The sequence below is a fragment of the Lissotriton helveticus genome, chromosome 3_1, assembly GCF_964261635.1.
Source record: "Lissotriton helveticus chromosome 3_1, aLisHel1.1, whole genome shotgun sequence".
In the NCBI taxonomy this organism is placed as follows: domain Eukaryota; kingdom Metazoa; phylum Chordata; class Amphibia; order Caudata; family Salamandridae; genus Lissotriton; species Lissotriton helveticus.
The window spans coordinates 969867384-969891053 of NC_136061.1; the positions used below are offsets into that span (position 1 = coordinate 969867384).

A 23670-nucleotide genomic window follows, 5' to 3' on the forward strand; every position below is an offset into this window, starting at 1 on the left:
ACCCAGGGGAATTCAGGATAGGGGACTCGACTGCCTCCCACCAGGTTCTGTTACCCAGAATCCCTTGCAAAGCTAAAAAATTTACAAAACAAAACGCATTTTTCTCACATTTCTGTGGTGGAAACTTCTGGAATCTGCGTGGATCAACAAATTTCCACCCACCCCACGTTTCCCAAAGTCTTCTGAGAAAAATGGTACCTCACTTGCGTGGGTCTGCCTAGTGCTTGCATCAGGAAACGGCGCAAAACGCAACGTGGTCACACCTCAATTTCTCAGTGAAAAATTGGCCTTTTTTGGCAAAGTGCCTACCTGTCGTTTTTGAACCCTAGCTCTGCCGGCACCTAGGAAAACCTAGCAAACCTATACATTTTTGAAAAGTAGACACCCAGGGAAATTCAGGATGGGGTGACTCGACTGCCTCCCACCGGGTTCTGTTACCCAGATTCCCTTGCAAAGCTAAAACATTGACAAAAAAATGAATTTTCCTCACATTTCTGTGGTGGAAAGTTCTGGAATCTGCGTGGATAAACGAATTTCCACCCACCCTGCGTTCCCCAAAGTCTTCTGAGAAAAATGCTACCTAACTTGCGTGGGTATGCCTAGTGCCTGCATCAGGAAACGGCGCAAAACGCAACGTGGTCGTACCTCAATTTCGCAGTGAAAAATGGGCCATTTTTGGCAAAGTGCCTACCTGTCGTTTTCTAACCGTAGCTCTGCCGGCACCTAGGGAAACCTAGCAAACCTATACATTTTTTTAAACTAGACACCCAGGGGGATTCAGGATGGGGTGACTCGACTGCCTCCCACCAGGTTCTGTTACCAGAATCCCTTGCAAAGCTAAAAAATTGACAAAAAAAATGCATTTTCCTCACATTTCTGTGGTGGAAAGTTCTGGAATCTGCGTGGATCAACAAATTTCCTCCCACCCCGCGTTCCCCCAGGTCTCCCGATAAAAATGGTACCTCACTTGCGTGGGTGGCTCAAGGACCCGCAACAGGCAAGGGCCCAACACCCAATGAGGCGACATCAAAATTACCTATCACAAACCAACCTGGTTTTGCAAGGGGGTTCCCATTACTTTTTGGCCCGGGGTTCAGCGGCCATATAGGGAAATCTACGTAACCCACACATTTCTGGAAACTAGAGACCCGGGGGAGTCCAGCGAGGTATGGCTTGCGTGGGTCCCTCATCATTCTCCTACCCAGAATCCACTGCAAACCTCAAATTTCGTAAAATAATTTGCTTTCTTCTCAATTTCTGTGTGTAAAGTTGTGGAATCAGCGTGGACCCTCAAATTTACTCCCACCCAGCGTTCCCCCAGGTCTCCCGATAAAAATGGTACCTCACTTGCGTGGGTGGCTCAAGGACCCACAACAGGCAAGGGCCCAACACCCAATGAGGCGACATCAAAATTACCTATCACAAACCAACCTGGTTTTGCAAGGGGGTTCCCATTACTTTTTGGCCCGGGGTTCAGCGGCCATATAGGGAAATCTACATAACCCACACATTTCTGGAAACTAGAGACCCGGGGGAGTCCAGCGAGGTATGGCTTGCGTGGGTCCCTCATCATTCTCCTACCCAGAATCCACTGCAAACCTCAAATTTCGTAAAATAATTTGCTTTCTTCTCAATTTCTGTGTGTAAAGTTGTGGAATCAGCGTGGACCCTCAAATTTACTCCCACCCAGCGTTCCCCCAGGTTTCCCGATAAAAATGGTACCTCACTTGCGTGGGTGGCTCAAGGACCCGCAACAGGCAAGGGCCCAAAACCTAATGAGGTGACATCAAAATTACCTATCACAAACCAAACTGGTTTTGCAAGGGGGTTCCCATTACTTTTTGGCCCAGGGCTCGGCGGCCATCTAGGGAAACCTATGTAGCCCACACATTTCTGGAAACTAGACACCCGGGGGAGTCCAGCGAGGTATGGCTTGCGTGGGTCCCTCATCATCCTCCTACCCAGAATCCACTGCAAAAACATTTGCTTTTTTCCCACATTTCTGAGTGGTAAAGTTGTGGAATCTGTGTGGATCCTCAAATATCCTCCCACCCAGCGTTCCCCCAAGTCCCCCGATAAAAATGGTGCCTCACTTGCGTGGGTAGGCATAGTGGCTGCAACTGGAAAAGGCCCAAATCGTACGGTGGAGAATTAAAAATTACCTATAGCAAAACTACCTTATTTTTGGGGGAGGGGCACCTAAGTTTTTTTCCCCGGGCTCGGCGGCCATCTTGGAAAACTACCAAACCCAAATAGTTCTGAAAACTAGACACCCGGGGGAGTCCAGCGAGGTATGGCATGCGTGGGTCCCCCAAAGTTTTCCTACCCAGAATTCCCTGCAAACCTCAAAATTAGGTAAAAAAAACACTTTTCCATAAATTTTTGCATGGGATCTCCATGCCGGCACAAATGATACCTCACTTGTGTGGGTGGCCAAAGGCCTGTGACTAGGAGGACCCCAAAACAGTGGTATCTACTAGAAAGCACCAAGAATTCTAAACGCTACAATTTGTTAGAAATACATTTTTAGCCAGTTCTGCTTTGGACACCCACACAAGTGAGGTATCATATTACTCAGGAGAACAAGGGGAACGCTGGGTGGTAGGACATTTGTGCCGGCACGGAGATCCCACGCAAAAATGTATGGAAAAGTGATTTTTTTACCTAATTTTAAGGTTTGCAGGGAATTCTGGGTAGGAAAACATTGGAGGACCCACGCATGCCATACCTCGCTGGACTCCCCCGGGTGTGTAGTTTTCAGAACTGTTTGGGTTTGGTAGTTTCCCAAGAAGGCCGCCGAGCCCGGGGCAAAAAAATCAGGTGCCCCCCCCCCAAATAAGGTAGTTTTGCTATAGGTAATTTTTATGTCTCCACCGTACGATTTGGGCCTTTTCCAGTTGCAGCCACTATGCCTACCCACGCAAGTGTGGTGCCATTTTTATCAGGAGACCTGGGGGAACACTGGGTGGGAGGATATTTGAGGATCCACACAGATTCCACAACTTTACCACACAGAAAGGTGAGAAAAAAGCAAATTTGTTAGCGAAATTTGAGGTTTGCAGTGGATTCTGGGTAGGAGGATGATGAGGGACCCACGCAAGCCATACCTCGCTGGACTCCCTCGGGTGTCTAGTTTCCAGAAATTAGTGGGTTAGGTAGGTTTCCCTAGATGGCCGCCGAGCCCCGGGCCAAAAACTCATGGGAACCCCCTTGCAAAACCAGGTTGGTTTGTGATAGGTAATTTTGGTGTCGCCTCACTAGGTTTTGGGCCCTTGCCTGTTGCGGGTCCTTGAGCCACCCACGCAAGTGAGGTACCATTTTTATCGGGAGACCTGGGGAAATGCTGGGTGGGACGAATTTTGAGGATCCACACAGATTCCACAACTTTACACACAGAAATGTAAGAAGAAAGCACATTTTTTTGCAAAATTTGAGGTTTGCAGTGGATTCTGGGTAGGAGAATGATGAGGGACCCACACAAGCCATACCACACTGGACTCCCCCGGGTCTCTAGTTTCCAGAAATATATGGGATAGGTAGGTTTCCCTACATGGCCGCCGAACCCTGGGCCAAAAACTCATGGGAACCCCCTTGCAAAACCAGGTTGGTTTGTGATAGGTAATTTTGATGTCGCGTCATTAGGTTTTGGGCCCTTGCCTGTTGCGGGTCCTTGAGCCACCCACGCAGGTGAGGTGTCATTTTTATTGGGAGACCTGGGGGAACGCTGGGTGGGAGGAAATTTGTGTGAGCCCACTGATGCCACGCTTTCACACACAAAAATGTGTGAAAAAATGATTTTTTTCAGCTAAATTTGAGGTTTGCTAGGGATTCTGGGTAAAGGAACGCTGGAGGATCCACGCAAGCCATACTCCCTTGGAAGACCCCGGGTGTCTACTTTCCAGAAATGTGTGGGTTTGCTAGGTTTTCCTAGATGACAACCGAGCAAGGAGTGAAAAACCCATGTGACCCCCCTAGCTAAACCAAATAGTTGTGACAAAATTAGTTGTTTAGTTCTGCAGCGTGACAATTTGGGCGCAATATTGCAAGGAAAATATGACGGACATTGTGAGTTTTGCAGGATATTGTGGATAAAATGAATTGTTAGATTTCACCAGAGAGACATCACCATGTACTCCCATGGGTTTTCAACAATATCTACAATTGGTAGGTTATTCGTAGGTGGAATGTACACCTTGGCAGAGAGACTAAATAGACCAAGATCCCTGCACAGCCATCTATTCCTAAAACACACACACATACTGGTTGGATTTGGCACGAGGGTGAGTGATGGTTCAGTATATATAATTTTATTAACAAGAGATTTCACAAAAATGAAATGCACTGTCAAATACATGGACAAAAAAACTGTACCAATGACTCGCAGCTCGTGAGCTGTAAAGCCACTTCAAGGCATCAACTGCTTTACAGGCCATTCACACACCTTTCATACCTGATACACAGAAGACCATTCACACCACCAGGCACAAAAGCAACTTATCACAACATTTACAAAAAAGTGACAAGGTGCACCCTGCTTCAAACATTAAAAAAAAAAATCAATTACTACACAGACATCAAGTCCTCAAACACACACACATACTGGTTGGATTTGGCACGAGGGTGAGTGATGGTTCAGTATATACAATTGTATTATCAAGTGATTTCACAAAAAATGAAATGCACTGTTAATAATTGAAAGGACGAGAAACTGAACCATTGACTCACAGCTCGTGAGCTGTAAAGCCACGACAAGGCACCAACCTCTTTACAGGCTATTCATACACCTTTCATACGTGTGACCCATCACATTTCAAGACTTCCACCAGCAGACAGCGCCATTCAAGGGCCCATCACTTTCACACGTCCACATTCCTGACACAGCAACTACACAAACTCATTGAGTGCATGGAGTGGCGCTCAGCTAGCACTGTGTGTAGTAACCAGCATTAAGTCACTTCCCACACACCGCCAGCTGAGCACCAGTCCACGCACACCACCAGCCAAGCACCAGACCACACACACCGCCAGTCAAGCACCAGACCACGCACACCGCCAGCCAAGCACTAGTCCACACACACCACCATGCAAGCGCCACTCCACACACACCGCCAGCCAAGCACCAGTCCAGGCACACCACAAGCCACGCACCAATCCAAATACACCACCAGGCAAGCGCAAGACCACGCAGACCGCCAACCAAGCACAGGACCACGCACACCACCAGCCAAGCACCAGTCCACACATACCGCCAGGCAAGCGCCACTCCACACACACCACCAGCCAAGCACCAGCCCAGGCACACCACCAACCAAGCACCAATCCAAACACACCACCAGGCAAGCGCAAGACCACGCACACCGCCAACCAAGCACCAGACCACATACACCGCCAGCCAAGCACCAGTCCACACACACCGCCAGCCAAACACCAGTCTACAGACACCGCCAGCCAAGCGCCAGACCATGCACACCGTCAGACAATCGTCACTACACGCAAACCAACATCATACTTTAGAATTTTTTTAATATAAATAAAAAAACACAAACAAATTGCAAATTGATACAAATCTATTAACACAACAACTAAAACTAAATATACTACACAAATGCCAACTTTGAAACTGAACAATAAGTATTAAAGAATAGAGGCCAGGCAGTTCACTTTACCACTCATGGATGCTCCCAAAAATTATTTTGCGTGTGGTACATTCTAAAACAAGCAGGTGCGCACAGCCCAGGGTTAGAAGGACACTCGGGGCAGTACATACGAGCCTCCTTCCACAAACCTCCTCGCCAACTGACTCTACATCTCCAACTGGGAAAGTCTTTTGAGGATGTAGGAGGAATTTGATCAGGAAAGTGGCGATCTTTCAATCTGGCATCATCCTCCACCACTCCAACTCTAGGAACACTTGCCTGTTCCACTAAAACGAGGCTGCCTATTACAGACTCCTGAAACTTTACAAAAGTCATCTTTGACTGAGGACAAGATTGTTGGAACACAACAAAAGCATTAAAGGTTGCCAAGTGGAAAAGATGGATAGCCAACTTCTTGTACCAAATGTAAGCCTTACGAAGAGCAGCATACGGTTCCAACCTCTGATCTACTCTGTCAACATCACCCATGTGCCTATTATAGTCTAATATGCACACAGGTTTGCGCGCTTCTGCAACCTGACCCCAAACAGTCACCGGTTCAGTGCTTTCATCATGTATGGTAGTCAACATGTAGACATCTCTCCTGTCTGAAAACTTCACAGCTAGAAGCTCCTCGCAACGCAATGCACTGCACTGTCCCTGAGCAAGTTTTTGACAAACAAGTTCTTTTGGGAAACCTTTACGGTTAGAGCGGATTGTGCCACAAGCAACAGTGTCCACTTTGACCAATTCCCTGAACAACCGCACACCAATGTAGAAGTTATCTACATATAAATGATGGCCTTTGGTAAAAAATCCTCTACCAAGTTCCCACACAATTTTCTCAGTCACTCCAAAAGTGAACGGAGAACCAGGGGGGTTAATCCTGGATTCCTTACCGGTGTACACCCTGAAATTAGAGACATATCCAGTCCGACTGTCACACAGCATATACAGCTAAATTCCATTCTTACTAGGAATGTATTGCCTAAAAACCAAGCGGCCCTTGAACAACACAAAAGACTCATCCACTGCAATTTCTTTCCCAGGAGCAAAGATCTCAGGAAATCGATCAACAAAGTGATCAATGACAGGCTGAATCTTGAAAAGACTGTCACAATCAGGGTGATCTCGTGCCAAAGCTAAACCATTATCGACAAAATGCATCATGCGAAGCAGAAGCAAATACCTATCACGACTCATGACTGCCGGAAATATAGCAGTTGCCATCAAGGGACTAGTAGACCAATATGAAGCCATTGATGGTTTCCTAAGCAAGCCCATCAAAAAAGATAAACCCAAAAACTTTTTCATCTCTTCCAAATTTGTGGGAGTCCACCGGATAGCTCTAGCATGGGGCTTAAGGCTGGCATTGTTCACCCTCAAAAACTGTTCTGCATACAAATTAGTCTGCTCAACAATCTCTGCCAAAAACACATCATCCATAAACAACTAAAAAAAATCAATTGGCAAAATGTTTTCAGTGTTCACCCTACACCCTAGAACACCAGTAAAGTCTGGCAATGCCGGCTGCACCATGCCTGGGGCAACCCAGAGGTCAGAACTTTCAACGGGAAGACTTGCAGCCTCCTGCTGCCGCCCAGCTGCCTCTTGCCTCACTATACCAACAGGAAGTCTTGCAGCCCCAGGCTGCCGCCCAGCTGCCTCTTGTCTCACTATACCAACGGGAAGTCTAACAGCCCCAGGCTGCACCCCAGATGCCTATTGCCGCACTATCGGCACAGCAATATCCTCCTCTAACACAGGCACTTCATCCACACCAAAAGTAGCTTCATCAGCACTCAGAGTATCTTTATCACCAGATGATTCCATGTGGAGAGAAAACTCACTACCAGAATCTTCACCTCCCACCTCTGCCTCAGAATCAGAGTCAGTCTCTGGACTATGGTCAGAGGAAGAATCAAAAAGCATTCCAACAACTTGCTGAGCAGTAATCCGGCGGCTAGCCATTATCCGTACTAACAAAGGAGACTGCACAAACAACTCAACAACAAACACTGTGCAAAGTAGGTAAAACATGTAAGCCTTTATCACAAAGATCTATAGACTGAAAAACTATACAATTTACTTTAAAGAGACAGCTACACTCACCAGTACCTACTCTGCAAAGACACAGCAAATAGTCAACAATATCCCATTAGAAAGAAGAAAAAAAACATAAATCTACAGAAAACAAAATACACATCAAGCACAAATGCAAAACATGTTTTACAATTACAAAAAACAGAAACCAAACATACTGGTATTATTACACACTTTGCAAAAAACACATTTACATTGAAATAGTCCAAAAAAGGTCTCTTACCAAACACATGCAACTACACAAACAGCAGAACCACCAGAAACGAAACCGCACACTCCAACAGTCTAAGGAGCAAAAGCCTTGAACAAGAACAAAAAAGGGGGAAATGAAACGTTACACTTTACAAGAAAAACAATACACATCATAACAGGCAATGCACAGGGTATGTCACAAATGGGGGCAGAAAGGGCTGAATACACATAAACAAATATATGTCCCCTGGAAGCAAGCACAATCTTAATTTTTACATCCCTGGCACTAGTGGGCTGGGGCCAGAAACGTCCAAAAAATCAGGCTGTCTGTCCCCAGGGGGCACATAATATCATTTTTTAAACAATTGGGCCCCCAAGAAGCGACCCTTGACATAGGGGTCGCTTCCATTTAAAAATAAAAGAATTCCCTAGTGTCTAGTGGGGGTTTTCTGCCCCCCCCCCTTGAGGGCAGAAAGGCAAAATTAAGACACTGATCTGCCCCCAGAGGGGGCAGAATATATTTTAAAACAAAAATGGGCCCAAGGAAGCGACCAATCTGCCCCCGGGGGGGCAGAAAATTCTAAAGCAATTATTTGTCCCCTGGAAGCGACCCTTGCCCAAGGGGTCGCTTCCTTTACACACAAAATATAATCCCTGGTGTCTAGTGGGCTTTTCTACCCCCCTGGGTCCAGAATCGGCCAAAAAAAGTCCGATCTGCCCCCAAGGGGGGAGGGGGGGGCAGAGAAGTCTAAAATAATTTTTTGCCACCTGGAAGCCACCCTTGCCCAAGGGGTCGCTTCCTTTACACACAATAAACAATCCCTGGCGTCTAGTGGGCTTTTCTACCCGCCCCCCAGCCCCCTGGGTCCAGAGTCAGAAAAAAAATCCCCGGTCTGCCCCCAGGGGGGGGGGGGCAGAAAAGTCTGAAAATTAATTGGCCCCCTAAGGAAGTGACCCTTGCCCAAGGGGTCGCTTCATCTTCACTAAAAAAGGAATCCCTGGTGACTAGTGGGCTTTTCTACCCCCCCTGGGTCCAGAATCGGCCAAAAAAACGGCCACAAAGTCTAAAATATTTAAATTGCCCCCTGGAAGCGACCCTTGTCCAAGGGGGCATTTCCTTTATAAAAGAAAAACAATCCCTGGTGTCTAGTGGGCTTTTCTACCCCCCCCCGGGTCCAGAATCGGCCAAAAAACGGCCGATCTCTTCACAGGGGAGGCAGAAAAGTCTGATTTCATATGTGCCCCCTAGGAAGCGACCCTTGCCCAAGGGGTCGCTTCTTTTTTGCCCAAAAAATCATCCCCAGGGTCTATTGGAGGCATTCCTGGTGCACGATCGCGACGCTGTGCGCGATCGTGCACAAGGAATGCCCTGCATTGGGACATCAGGGGAGAGGAAACACTGTTTCCTCCCCCCCCGATGCCTCAAGTCACCGAGAAAAAGCCCCCCCGCCCCACCAGAGGCCCAAACTCACCTCTATCTCCTGGACGCGCTGGAAAGAAATGGCTTCCAGCGCGTCAAGCGCTTCCTGATGATGTCGGCGCGCGCTGTGCGTGCTGATGTCATCAGGAAGCGTGGGGGGGCCCAGGGATGGCAGCGGAAACTCTTCCGCTGCCACCCCCGCTTCAGACACGACGATCGATGCCCCAGGGGCTGTGCTGATGACGGAGCGGTCATCTGGGTTTAATCCATCACCGTTCTTTAGCCCACTCTGCCACCCCAGTTCAGACATGGCCATATGCAAATCAGTCTGACCCTGTGCCTCATGGGAACAGTCCAGCCTGAACTGCCAAGCCATGCCTTTCCTGGACCGGAAACAAGGGACTCACGTCTGAGCATACCCTGCCAACTTATGGCGAACAAAATGGTACAAAAGGGGGTGGTGATGGACGGAGCATATGTTGGCAGGATATGCTCAGACGTGAGTCCCTTGCTCACTTTGCCACTGGATTCAAGCAAGCCGGGCTGAAGACGGCCGAAATTCCAGAAACCGGTCCTCGGAAGCTTGTTTCCGGTCCAGGGAAGGCATGGCTTGGCAGTTCGGGCTGGACTGTTCCCATGAGGCACAGGGTCAGACTAATTTGCATATGGCCATGTCTGAACTGGGGTGGCAGAGTGGGGTAAAGAACGGTAATGGATTAAACCCAGATCTGTTGACTGGGTGTGAGTGTTTGATTGGTTCAGATTCTCCGTCCATCACCACCCCCTTTTGTACCATTTTGTTCGCTATAAGTTGGCAGGGTATGCTCAGACGTGAGTCCCTTGCTCACTTTGCCACTGGATTCAAGCAAGCCGGGCTGAAGACGGCTGAAATGCCAGAAACCGGTCTTTGGAAGCTTGTTTCCGATCGAGGAAAGGCATGGCTTGGCAGTTCGGGCTGGACTGTTCCCATGAGGCACAGGGTCAGACTGTTTTTCATATGTCCATGTCTGAACTGGGGTGGCAGAGTGGGCTAAAGAACGGTGATGGATTAAACCCAGATCTGTTGACTGGGTGTGAGTGTTTGATTGGTTCAGATTCTCCGTCCATCACCACCCCCTTTTGTACCACTGTTTCTGTAAGTGACTTTTCCATGTTAAGGTTCTGAATTAAAGCAAGCAAAGAAATTGCACCAGTGGCCTGCCGGTATACATGCATTCCATACCGTACAGTTAATTCTGTTCTCAGATCCTCTTTGTTGAGCATAGGATAAGCATCCACAGTGGTATTCAGTGCTTGCTCAGGGAAGGAATTATCATATTTTCCAAACAGACCACTTTGTAGTAATGTGGCGCTCACCAAATGCTTTGTAAAAGAAAAGCGTTCCTTTGCCTGCATAATGATAGTGTCACATATCTCTTTGGAAATTCGGACCAGACTGCTGATGTTTTTTCTGCGGTTAGACAAACTAGAATCATTTGGCAGTCTGCTGTCTAAATTGTCAACCCCTTCTCTGACTTTGTTCATGCTGGTGACAAAGTCGGTGGTAGTGTTTCCACATAGACAGTATCTATTTCATACAGTGCGTCAACATGAGGCATTATTCCATAAAACAAAAAACTGCAAAAACTGAAACTCCCTGTCTTGCAGTGTTCTAGCAAAGCCACGGGCCTCATTCCGGCTTTTGTAGTCAAACTCCATTGGCTTCAATGGTGTCGAAAAATTTCTCAAGGTCAAGCCTATATTGGCATATTAGGCTGATTGTACGAATGTGAAAATTCCAACGAGTTGGGCCTCCCTTTGGAATCCTTCTGTTAACAATGGTATGAAGTACCTCCGTTCTTTTGGGGGAGCGAGAAGAATGCTGCCATTACTCCTACATCCATGAAGAATATCTGTGCCTCAGAGATCTTTCCTACTGCTTGTTGCATAATCAGATTTAGTTGGTGGGCATAACAGTGCAAGTAATGGGCATTAGGGTACACATCTCTAATTCTTTTTCTGTACTCCACCGGAGGTTCCACTCATTACTGCAGCACCATCGTAGCTTTGTGCAATCAGTTTTTGTTTTTGAGGCTGCTCTAGAAAAATCAAGTTTAGTTCATGTAGAATAGCTGAAGAAAAGCTTTCTGCACTAGAGTCTCATAAATGGGTGAAACCATAGGACCTTTCAACAACTTTGCTGTCACTGTCAACGTACCCAAAGACTAATACTGTCATTAGCCTGAATAGCCACAAAGTCTGTGTTTTTCAACTCTTGTACGATATTGCTTTTTACAATTTCTAGCATGCACTCAAGCAGTTCATTTTGTATTATTTTAGAGGTGCCCTTGAAGACTGTAGCACTTGATAGATGTACTTCCATTTCATGGTCTATGCTTGCTATTAAGTCCACAAGGCCTCTGAATATCCCAGGATTTGCGGGACCTTCAGATTCATCATGCTCTCGTAAAGCCAGTTCAAAAGCACCACAGAAACTAATGCAATCAATGATTTTTGATAGTACGTGTCTATTCCTATCAACTGCTTCATTGTGTTTCTTTATTGTTTTGCGGTAGGCCTCGCTTATGTGGGCTTAAATCGGTGTATCTCCCAACATTCCCAGCCTTGTCAGGTTTTCCATATGTATTTTTGTGTGTGCATGCTTCTTTACTTTATCTGACAAATGCTTCAAGTCTTTTACTCCTTTTTTGGTCCAAGGAGTTTCACCACCAAACAGCAGGCAGGGGAAGCAGAACAGAGTATTTTTTGAAGGACATCCTATAAGCCAATCAACTTTTGTGTACCAAGTGTTTGAGAAAGAACGTGTGTAAATCTTCTCTCTGTCTAGGGAACTTTGTTGTAGGTTTAGGTCTGGCCGGGGAGGTCCTAATTGTTTTACAATTAGTTTCTCTTCACGTTTCAGTCCAATGAACGGCTTTGCAAGTAGTTGCTTTACTGTATTCATGGTGTTGCCAATGTTAATGTTACCTGTCAATAATCAAAGTACAACGTATGAGGTTGGTGCATGTATTTAGACGCAACCCATCATGTACAAAACTTACATAGCCCTTGACTACTAGAATGTAAAATATAACAGCAGTTTCCTTACCTTAAACACTGGGGTTGTTGGCTGTGTTGTAGCAGAAAAGGAGGTTGGTGCCTCTTCTTCTTTGCCTTATTTGCCCAAAAATTAGTTTGGCAGCCTGAGGCTTTACCAGATGCTGAAAAGCAAATACAACAGAATGTAGTTGTGTCACAGACTGTTAATTGTAAAGAACCCCAGGGCTCGTATCATGCATAAAATAAATTCATCCTGTGACTTCAGAGTCAAGTTGTACAGGCGTTTCTACCCACCACCATTGCACATTGTCTTATTTGTTAAGGTATGAGTCGAATGAATGTAAGATCTTAGTGAGTCTTGGATTTGGAATGTAAGAAATCTGCTTCAGAATTGATCCAGGCAACAGATCAGATGCCCAAAAATATGCTATTGAGGGTGTAATTTATCCTTTATTTAATGGCCATTTATTTTAATGAAAGCAATCTTTTTCTTTTTAAATGCAGTCCGTTTTCCTTAAAGGAAAATGGAATGCGTCCAAAAATGAAAATGAAGGAGGATATAGGTACTCCCTTGCCAAATCTCCAATTGCTGTACAATATCATAATATGCAAACTTCCCTGAGCAGTTGCATGCGTGAACATTTTTGTGAGGTATGCCCTTGCATACAAGCACTACATGCAAGAAACCAGCTCAATGCATTTTGTATACAATTTCTAAAGTCATGGAGTGAACACTGCTAGCGAAGCCAATGTCGACTAATTGACCTCACTGATGAGTTTCAAGGCCTACAGGTTTCTAAGTGCGCGCGCCTGTAATCTACACAGGATCTGGATGGCCCTGGATTGAGTGAAAGAAACAACTCTGGCCTTTGAAAAACCCAGGAGTTAAGGAATCATTGAACTTGCCATGCAGTGATGCTCAGTTTAGAGCAGTATTATTGTGCGTAGGCATCAGGAAAGAATATGTGATACTTGAGGCTGTGTGTGTGCTATTCTGCGAAACAGGCCAAGGGCACGCGCTGCATCTGCGTGGCACGCGCTGGGGGGTAACATGCCCCTCCTGTGCCACCGCGAGCCGATGCCAGGGATCAGCGCAAGCTCAGGAGACAGTGCCAGGGGTGCCAGGGCAAGAGGCCAAGCTACAAGCACCTCACACCCACTTCAGCGGGTACGGCCCTAGGTATGTGTGTAGCAAGCAACACACAAACTACCGCAGTCACGCCTTGGCATGGCATGACTACAGAATGGTACAACATGCCTATAGATTCTAGAAGTAATGCACATCTTATTACTGTTACAGCACGCCAGGTCATGTATGGGGATTGTAACCTGTGCATTCTCAATATAAAGCATTAATCGCCATGAGCATGCCTCTGCACCTTACTACACTACATGTGTTTTGCAACATACAGAGTTACAGCACGGCGCGCCATGGCTGTGGTATACACTTTATTTACTGTGTCTGTGCATGGGTTCTGTAACACACAGTCACAGCCGGGAGCGTCATGCCTGTGTGATCTGACGCACACCTTATTTCTTTATTTTTATTTATTTATGAGGCTTGTAAAGCGCACGGCTACCCCCAAATGGGGTGTCCCGGCGCTGTAGACTGCTGACTTGGAAAGGAAAAGCATTTTAAGAGATAGAGAACAGCCACGTTTTCAGTTTACTACGAAAGAGAGATTCTGAGGTAGTAAACCTAAGATCTAGAGGGAGGCTGTTCCAGAGTTTAGCAGTCATAACAGTAAAAGCTCTTCCGCCTATTCTGGAACGGCAGAAGTGAGGAACAGTCAAAAGACGAAGGTTGTTTGACCGCAAGGATCTGACCGATTGGGATAGTACAAGTCTCTTTCTCAAGTATCCCGGGCCCAACCCATTAAGGGCCCGAAAAGCAAGAGTCAGCATCTTGAACTGAATGCGACGGGAAATAGGAAGCCAATGTAGCTTCTTACGGTAGGATGCGACCGACTGACGGTAAGGGATGTTGCCTATCAGTCTCGCAGTTCTGAACGATCTGTAGACGTTCAATTTGGTACAAGGGGGCACCGGCATAGAGACTGTTGGCATAATCTAAATGTGACGTGATCAGGGCGTGAACGACAGTTCTGCGGGCGTCCAGAGGAAGGTACGGAGAGATCTTTCTAATCATACGCAGTTTCCCGAAACAGGCTGCCGTGACCTTATTAATTTGAGCTTTACAGGAAAGAGCGTTGTCGAATTGAAAGCCCAGATTGCGAACTGTTTGGACAGGAGTAGGGGGAGGATTGAGCACAGTTGGCCACCACAAAATAGCAGGAAGGGTAGTTTTCTGATTAAAAAATAAGACCTCCGTCTTATCAGTGTTGAGCCTGAGATGATTAGAGGTAATCCAGGAGCATATGTCGCCAAGACAATGGCGAAAACTGTCGAAGCTGGAGTCAGAGTGATCTCTAAAGGAAAACACAAGCTGAGTATCATCAGCATAAGAGATCACTCTGACCCCCCAGGATTCCACCACCTTAGCCAGTGGGGCAAGATACACGTTAAAAAATAAAGGGATCAGCGCAGAGCCCTGTGGCACGCCACAAAGGAGGGGTTTACCCTCTGATTCAAAAGGTTTGAGAAGAACCCTCTGAGTTCGTCCTTTAAGAAAGGAGCCAATCCAAGACAGAGCGGCGCCACCCAATCCAATCTGCCTCAGACGATCCAAAAGTATGTCGTGGGATACGTGTCAAAAGCGGCGGATAGGTCGAGGAGGACCAGCATGGCCTCCTCGCCCCTATCCACACACTCCCGGATCGTCTCAGAGACCTCTAAAAGAGCAGTCTCAGTGCTAAATCCAGTTCTGAATCCCGACTGCGAATCGTGTAGCAGTGAATTGGATTCTAAGTAGTCTGACAGTTGTAGCTGCACAGCCTTTTCCAGGATTTTCGCCGGTTTCGGGAGAAGGGAGATGGGGCGATAATTGCAAAATTGCGCCGGGTCCGCATCCGCTTTCTTTAGAATGGGAACTAACATGGCCTCCTTCCAAACAGTCGGAAATTGGCCCGTTCGCAATGATGAGTTCCAGATTGAGAGAAGTGGTCTGACCAGAAGGGGAGCCAAGTTGGCCATGACCTTAGCAGGGACCGGGTCTAAAGGGGAGCCAGATTTGCACTGGGTAAACAGATTCAATGCAGACTCAGAAGTAAGCTCTGTAAACGACATCAATGACGGTATCACAGAGTCCCTAGTCCTCCCCCACCCTTCCCCAACCTCTTCCAAACTCCCCTCTCCCTCCCCACCCTAGCCCCAACTGAATGTCCCCAACAGTCAAAGTCCCATGTCTACCATCCAACCTCGCAGACATGTGGAAAGGTATCTATTAGCGCGTGCAACCTCAACCCCTAGCGCGCCCCCCCCCCCCCCCAAGCGGCTATGACTTAATGCTACTGTTGCCCCCGCTAGGTGTTCATTCAGGCTTCAGGAGAGGTGTCTCTGAGTACAGTCGTCACTGCAGCCTCTCGTTCTTGCGACACAGTGGCCAGGTCAGGCTTCAAGCTCGTCGCCGGTGAGGATCGTCGTTTGTGCACCGTTTGCCATCCAACGCTGCGGGGTTGCTGGGACCGGGGTGGCGAGCCCACCGAATCTGTGTGATCGAGGCCCAAAAGGTCGCAGGTGTGTCCCGGAGGGACCTCATCTGATGCAGCGTGCCGTTCCACTTAAAAATCAGTCTGAAGGGATGGCCCCAGGCGTAGGCAACTCCTTTGTCTCTGAGAAAGGATGTGACCTCCTTGAACGCCTTCCTTTTCTGAAGGGTTATGGTGGAGAGGTCTTGAAAGAGTACCACTGTATGACCCAGGTATTGTAATGGTTGCTTCAGCCTAGCTTCCTTGAGAATCCTTTCTTTCAGGGGAAATCAGGTAGAAAAGCGAGGTTGTTAGGCGGAGGAGCCGAGACCCGTCTTGGCTGGCCCACCCTATGCGCCCTGTCAATCCGAATGTCTAACTCTGCCCAGGATGTCCCTGAAGAGGCCCTGTAGATATGAGGCAACGTCTGCTCCTTCTGCGGACGGTGGAACTCCTCGGACTCGTATGCTGTTCCTCCGTGATCTATTTTCAAGATCCTCCGCATGGGCTGGCAGATCCACCTGTTGCTCCTTGAGACAGATCAGTTCCTGTTGGAGTTGTTCCACTTCGGCACTCCTGGCTTGATCATTGCCTTCTAGAGCGGCCACTCTTTTGCCTAGACCATCCACATCTCGTCGTATCTCCCTCTCTTCTCCTGCCACCTCTTGTTTGAGCGTCTGAAAGTCCTCTCTGAGTGAATTAAAGAGCGTTTGAAGGAATGTGTGGGTAATTGGAGCTTCCCCCGTAGCGTCTTCCAGCTGCGACTTGGATGGGGATGTGGCCGGGGGGCCTTTATCACCTTTGGTGGGACCCTTGACAAGCATGTCCGTGAGGGTGCGCTCTCCCTTTTTACGCGCCGAGGCCATAATTGTCCCTCCACCACCTGCGGCAGGTGCTCGATTCACTTGTATCGTGCCTCTTTCTGTGAGCCCCGGGAAGACCCCCAAGGTTGCTGCCAAGTATTCTTGGTGGTCGACACGGGTGCCCAACAGCTGCAGTGATCCTTCGGCAGTAGGCTGTGGCCCCACACAAGGCGCCCGCCCCGACCCCCACCACCGGTCTATGACACCTCCCCTATGTGCCCTACTGTTGTGGGGTGTAGCCGGGTGGCCGGCAGTGCGGGGAATTGGGTACCAGCCCCCATCTGTCCCTCCAATTGCTGGCTGCTTGTGGTGTGGCGATGCGGGGGGGGGCAAGAATCCCAATGGACCCCCCCTCATCTGCACCCGCAAAGAAGCGGCGAAAAGATGGTCCGGCCGCCGGGCAGCAGGCCCCTGCCGGGACCCCCGCCCTCCGCCCTCCGCTCATGAGGCCCGGTCACGGGCACCCATCCGTTTGTCTTCCGGGCGTCCCTACCGGTGGTAACTTCACAAATTAAGCACTCACCTGTGGCGCTGTGCTCCTCGTTGCTCCCTGCCAAACCGGGAGTGATATTGTGGGGCCTTAAGCAGGGCAATTGCAACTGCCGTGGGGCAGATCGTGCTGTTCCGATTCAGCGGGTCCTTCTCTCTCTCCGGGCCGGGCACCCAGCCCCAGCCTCCACCAATACGCCGCTGCACTGGGGTCTCTTCCTCCGCCCAGCCACGCTCCAGCAGGCCGCTCGCCTCGGCGCTGCCGAGAGCTACCTAGGCAGGGGGGAATAGCAAGGCCCCCACCTGTGCTGCAGGGCCTCTTCACAGGGCCTGGTCGCCAAGCCGCTTACGCACCCCCGGTGCCATTTTGTGGTGTGAGGGCCCAGTCCAGCAGTGCCCCGGCCCCCAGCCGGCCACCACTCCTGAGTCCTCTCGCAGCGTCCACACTGTGTAGACAGTAGAGGCCTCAGCGTCAGCTCCGCTGGCCCGGGCCCCTCCTGCCTCGTGGTTCGCGGCACCGGGCTACGGCTGAGTGCAGTGTTGCCGGCCCTCTCGGTATGTAGCTGCACTGTGTTGACGTCTCCTGCCCCAAACTCGATGGGTGCCCACTCCTCACCTCGGGGTGTCGCACCAGGATAGGCTCGGCCAAAAACCCAGCGGGCCGCGCGTTGGTCATCTACAGGCCAGCCCAGCAGCCTCGGCCTCGATTTTCGCGGCTCCGGCGATGGGAGTCAGCAGGACCCGCTAGCTTCTCGTGCTGGGCGGCAGCGGGATCAACAGCATACCCCACCACCGACTCGTTGCCAACCACACACCTCCTCTCACGCGATGGAAGGCACCCCGAGGGAGAGCCGGCCAGGCCAAGGGGTACCTCCGCAGAGCCGGAGTCCACCGCCCCGCCGTTTCTGAGATGGCGGGCAGTGTGATGCACAGCGCAGGAGGCCCCACGGCCGCTGTGTCGTCTCTCAGCACCCCAGAGACCACTTCCATAAGTAGCTCCCACTCTCCCACACTCAGGGGCCAATAAATCTATACTTTTGGGGGCATTTAAACTAGATGTGGCCGGGGGAAGAAGCCTGGAGCAGAGAGCCTTGTGAAAACACATCCGACTAGTCCGCCATCTTGGCCATGCCCCCTAAATCCCATTTTTTTGATTCACCGGAGGACGTCTTCGCTTGGACGGATGAGCGAACACGTCTGAGGTCCCATACTCCACCACCACTGGAATGGGACTCATCCCAGAGCTCGCAACAGAACAGATCAAAGAGGAATAAATCTAAAAGAAGGCACAGATCTGGCTCTGATTGGCGCTCCTCCACCCCAGAAGAAGCATCCTAACCTAAACATTAGGCTTTGTCTCCCAGACTTCGGTTCAAGACTGTCGACCATTTATTGGTAATATCCTACTCCATATTAAATTCTAAGATGACGTGGACTTCCAGCCACAAGGTCATTCTTCCCCAGACATTTTCACCTTATGTTAATGTTCTATGGGTGGTTCTGAAATCACTGAAGGAGGTGCTCTAGGCTCCCCCGCTGGGGACTTGGAGTTTCCTTCGCCACGACCGATGCTCTATTTATGGCAGTATCGGGGTGGGGCTTGGGGGTTTCCCTGGGTATTATTTTAGTATAATTTTACCAGTTTTAGCATGTGCGCAGAGGTTCAGTCTTGATTTTACCATGTCAGTCCCAAAGCTCACATACACAGAAGGTAGATGACCACACAGTCATGGGTTCCCCCGCCTGGGGACTTGACCATAGTATCGTGGAATGTTAGGGGGCTGCTTAATAAAATTAGAAGGGGTGCTATTCTTCGCCAAGCTAAGCGATATGAGGCTGACATTCTTTTTTTGCTAGATACCCACCTATTGGGTACCAAGGCTCCTTGCCTTGCCAGGTTTGGATATCACACAATATATCATGCAGGGTTTAACAGGGGATCATGAGGGACCGCCATCCTTATACACCGCCATATCCCATTTGCCCACACCAGGCATTGGCTATATCCTGGGGGACAATGTGTCCTTCTTTCGGGTACCCTCCATGTGGATCACATCAACCTTGGCAGCATATATGCCCCTCCTCCACTGAGTACCACATTTGTAGAAAAGTTATTTTGACTATAGGGAGAACTCCCAGAGGGCTTGAGACTCCTCTGGGGGGACTGGAATGACACTATGTCACCAATAGATAGCATGCGTGGGCCCTGACGAGAACCCCAAACAGTTAGATCCAAATGACACCTCAAGGCCACTAGGCTGGGATGGTCGGACATATGGCACGAGTACCATCCCTCCGAATTGAGCTACACATATATTTCCACTGTCCATGGATCTCTGTCCCGGCTGGTTTATATATTTACACCACACAGCTGCATCCACCGGATCTCCCATATATCCCATCTCCCCAGAGGACTGTCCGGTCAGATGTAGGCTCCGCATTCACTCCCATAAACCACCCTTTAGGTGGCGGATGTCCCCATGGCATCTGCGGGACCCAGAATACCAGGAGACTCTATCTAGAGCAGTCTTGGATTATCTTGAACCCAATGTGGCTTATGCACCTTCTAAGTGTATTCTATGGGAAGCCTTAAAACCCACCATCCACTGGGTGGATATTAGTTTTCACGCCAATGAAAAACGTAAACGATAGGCGCAATCGAACAAATTATAAAATTCTCAGAGGGTCCTGGAAGCACAGTTTATCATAGACCCAAGTCCGCCTCTCAAACAGCTACCTACTCCAGACACAACAGCACATACAGCAACATATTATTGGGGAGGCAGAGGAAATCTGGTTAGCATCGCATCACCGTATATACGAATGGGGGACAAATTTAGTAAAATGCTACATAGGCTATGACAAGTACAGAGGTCCCAGTGCTGCATGGCGTCGATGGCGCCTTGTGCTCGTCCCCCAAGGTAGATGCTGGAGAGCTTGTGCGCTATTTCTCTCTATTTTATGCACCAAGAGCAGTTTTCAGAGGCCTTGATAGCCGAATTTTTTTGCGATATTCCCCCTCGTAGGCTCACAGATTTTAACCGGGACCAACTAGTCGCTCCCATTACAATGGATGAATTCAGCGCCTCCCTGGCTGCCATGCCCCCGGGTCGGGCTCCGGGACCCAACGGATTCCCCATGGAATTCCTTGGCCCACACATGAACAGATTAGGCCCACACCTGCTAGAAGCACTACATGAAGCTCTCAACCAATGCATGCTGCCTCAAGACTGGCGACATGCGGAGATTGTCCTATTCTTGAAGTCGGGTCGCCACGATCCTTCGTCATATCGACCTATCTCCCTCATTACCTTTGAGCACAGATTTTCTGGCAAAATCCTCGCTGACCGCCTAAGGACCTGTGTGCAGGACCTGAGCCATCCAGATCAGTACGGCTTCAGGACACACCACTCTACACGTCATAACATCAGACAAGTGCATAATACCATGGCAAGAGCCCCGGAATTGGGATGCCCCCGGCTATTCTCCTAGCTGATATTTGCAAGGCGTTTGACTCCCTCATCTGGTTGTATCTCTTCCCGCTTCTTGAAGTTATTAACTTCGGCCCGCGCTTCATAGCCTACATGCGCTTGCACTATACAGGTTTAACATTGTTCTGCCCCTTTAACCATCTGCCGTGGAACGAGACAGGGCTGCCCCCTGTCTCCGTTATTGTTCGCCCTTGCAGTAGAACCTCTGGCAGCACGGGTGTGCAGCGGCTGGTGCTCAGAGGTTTTGAATGGTCTCAGTCCCGATTTCAACACATCGCGTTATACGCAGATGATGTCCTGTTTTTCATGCCGTCCATGGTTCTCGGGACCTCATAAACTGAAGTTCCTCCAGGTGTTCGGTCAGACCACTGGGCTCCATAATCACCCCTCCAAGTCAGTGCTGTTTCCGGTTTGTGGGAGTCAGGGACGTGACACATGGACAATGCAGTTATCTCATGTGACTGTAGGATTTAAGTATCTGGACTTCTTCATGTCGCCCTGCCCAAAGATCTCCTGGGCGCACAACATTAACCCGCTCATCACTTGTCTTAAAGGTGAGACAGCAATCTAGACTCCCTTTCCCCTCTCGTTGTACGGGCGCTCGGCGATCTTTAAAATGTCTCATTGCCCAGAATACTTTACAGGCTACAGAACTTCCCGTATATTATACAGTAGGCCTGGTTTGCACAAGTTAATGCCATACACAACAAATTATTTTGGAGCAATGGGGCTGTCCGGGTTGCACTGAGTACTCAGTCGACGTATTGTGGAGGCACTGCGGCAGCATGCCTATTGCGCTGCCTTCCATTTGTTAATTATAAATGAGTGGTGGTATAACTCGCCAACAGATCCAGCATTTGCGCTTGAACATATGGCAATGGAGGGCACCCCCCTTCTCCAGCTCCTATATAGCTACCGTCTCACGCAGTTTAAACCTATTCACCACATCTATTACGCGCAATCCCATCTTTGGAAGATGGGTGCTATTCAGTCCCCCATGTGCCTGAGATGTGGGGTGAAAGAAGGGACTTTCATACACACTGTCCGGAGCTGTGGGGCATTGCAGTCATTCTGGCAGAGGATCATGGCCTGTCTGGGTGAGGTGTTGACGTTGGATCTCCCATTTGACCCGGAGCTTTACTGCATAGCACTGAGGAGATAGGTGGGAACCAGTACAAGCAGCACCTGCTCTTCCTAGCCCTTACCATTGCTAAACGCGATATCGCCCAGCTGTGGAAAGGTGAGTCACCACCCACGACTGGTAGGTGGAAAAAGGATATTGATGATTGCATGGGTGCTGAGATCGCAGTGTTCCAAGCTCGTGGCTGCCCCCAGAAGCATAGGAAAATATGGTCCCGCTGGGCGAATTACCAGGGCATGGAGTTACTCCTCCTTCACTCTCCTGACCCCTGATAGGACATGTTCCCCTCATGTTATCGGTCACTGAACAACCCGGTCTACAATATAACATCAATTTGTGTGTTCATTCAATTAGACTATCATAGACTTGTGGGACTTGAGACTAACTGTACAATGTTTCTGTTGTTTTACCTGCAGGTTATGCAGGGGTTACACTTTTATGTTGGTAATGATATTCCTGATATATATTGTTTTCAAAACGTATACATGGGGCCACCGCCCAGTATGTACCATGAAAACGTAATAAAATATATTGTTAAAAAAAACTGCCACAATTTGCAAACATGGGCTAAATTTTTAGCTATCTAATTCATTAGTGTGGGCTAGTTTTATTTCGGTGCCCATGTCGATTTCCTGTCCCAGTCCAAACCTAAGAAATGGGTTCACTTTCTTTAGAAGAGAGAGCTAGTACAAGGCTGTCTTTGTTTTTCTCAGGGTAAATTCAAGTGACTTGGTATTGTGTGGAATTTGTGGTTCACACTTGTCAATGTTCATGTCATTGAGCCAGGTCTGTGTTGTTTCTTACTTGTTATTCTTGGCAACTAACTAAAATTCTGTCTTGGTTGCTGTGAGCTTCAAGCAGGCACTGGGCAACCAGGTCTGGGTGATATGCAGGCAGTCTTTGAGGTGTTGGATGTCTGAAGCAGATAATATTTTCAAGTAGACTTGTGTATCATTAGCATATTGATACATCTTAATGCTGTTATCTGTGAGTAGGATCTCTACACTCTGAGACCAACGGAGATGATTATGACCTGCAGAATCCCTTGATTCATTCGGGATCTCAGACAATCAGATTGATATGGGATTCGTACCACATAACGTTTGGATCTATGCATTGTCTGGACCAAACCTACTAGAATTTCTCGAGTGTTCTCTCACTGCCTCCGTCGTATTTCTGGGAAGCACGGAGCCCATTGTCCTTCCAACATCGATTTTTGAGAGGACCACCCCCCCTTAACCACTCACGGTGTCTCGCCCCCATGCACCCCCCACGTTTGTCCTGAGGAAGACCCCGCCAGTACAGGTCGGAAGGACCTACACACACACAGGGGTCGAAATGTCAACACTTCAATAATGCCAGTCTCTTCAACAGTACTTACTTTACTGTGGACTTGGGTGCTACATGGCTAAATATGTACAGATGTTATGAAATGTGATACATATCTAATTGTTTCTTGAGCATGTCAACATTATATGCCTTAACGTTTGACTGTGATATTTTTTATCACCACCTATATTTTACTTACCTCACCAATGCACTTGAATCACCTTCTTTCCCTTCCCACCCCTTTCGGGCACTGCAATGATGATGTTTTTACAAAAATGTATGTCCTTTAATACTTTTTGGACAAAATGCTAACCAGTTTCAGTGTGATTAAATAACACTGTAACATCGATTTAGTCTTGCTTTGACTCTTTGTTTTGAAG

At 48.5% G+C, this 23670-nt stretch overlaps 1 long non-coding RNA gene across 1 annotated transcript in view; it reads right to left on the reverse strand.

The window, feature by feature from the left end:
• Positions 1-12451: 12451 nt before the first annotated feature.
• Positions 12452-23670, reverse strand: part of LOC144824820 (uncharacterized) — a 128759-nt gene continuing 117540 nt past the window's right edge. Inside the window, exon 3 of the long non-coding RNA XR_013609137.1 lies at positions 12452-12551. This is a non-coding gene — a long non-coding RNA (uncharacterized LOC144824820). The remainder of the gene's footprint in view (positions 12552-23670) is intronic.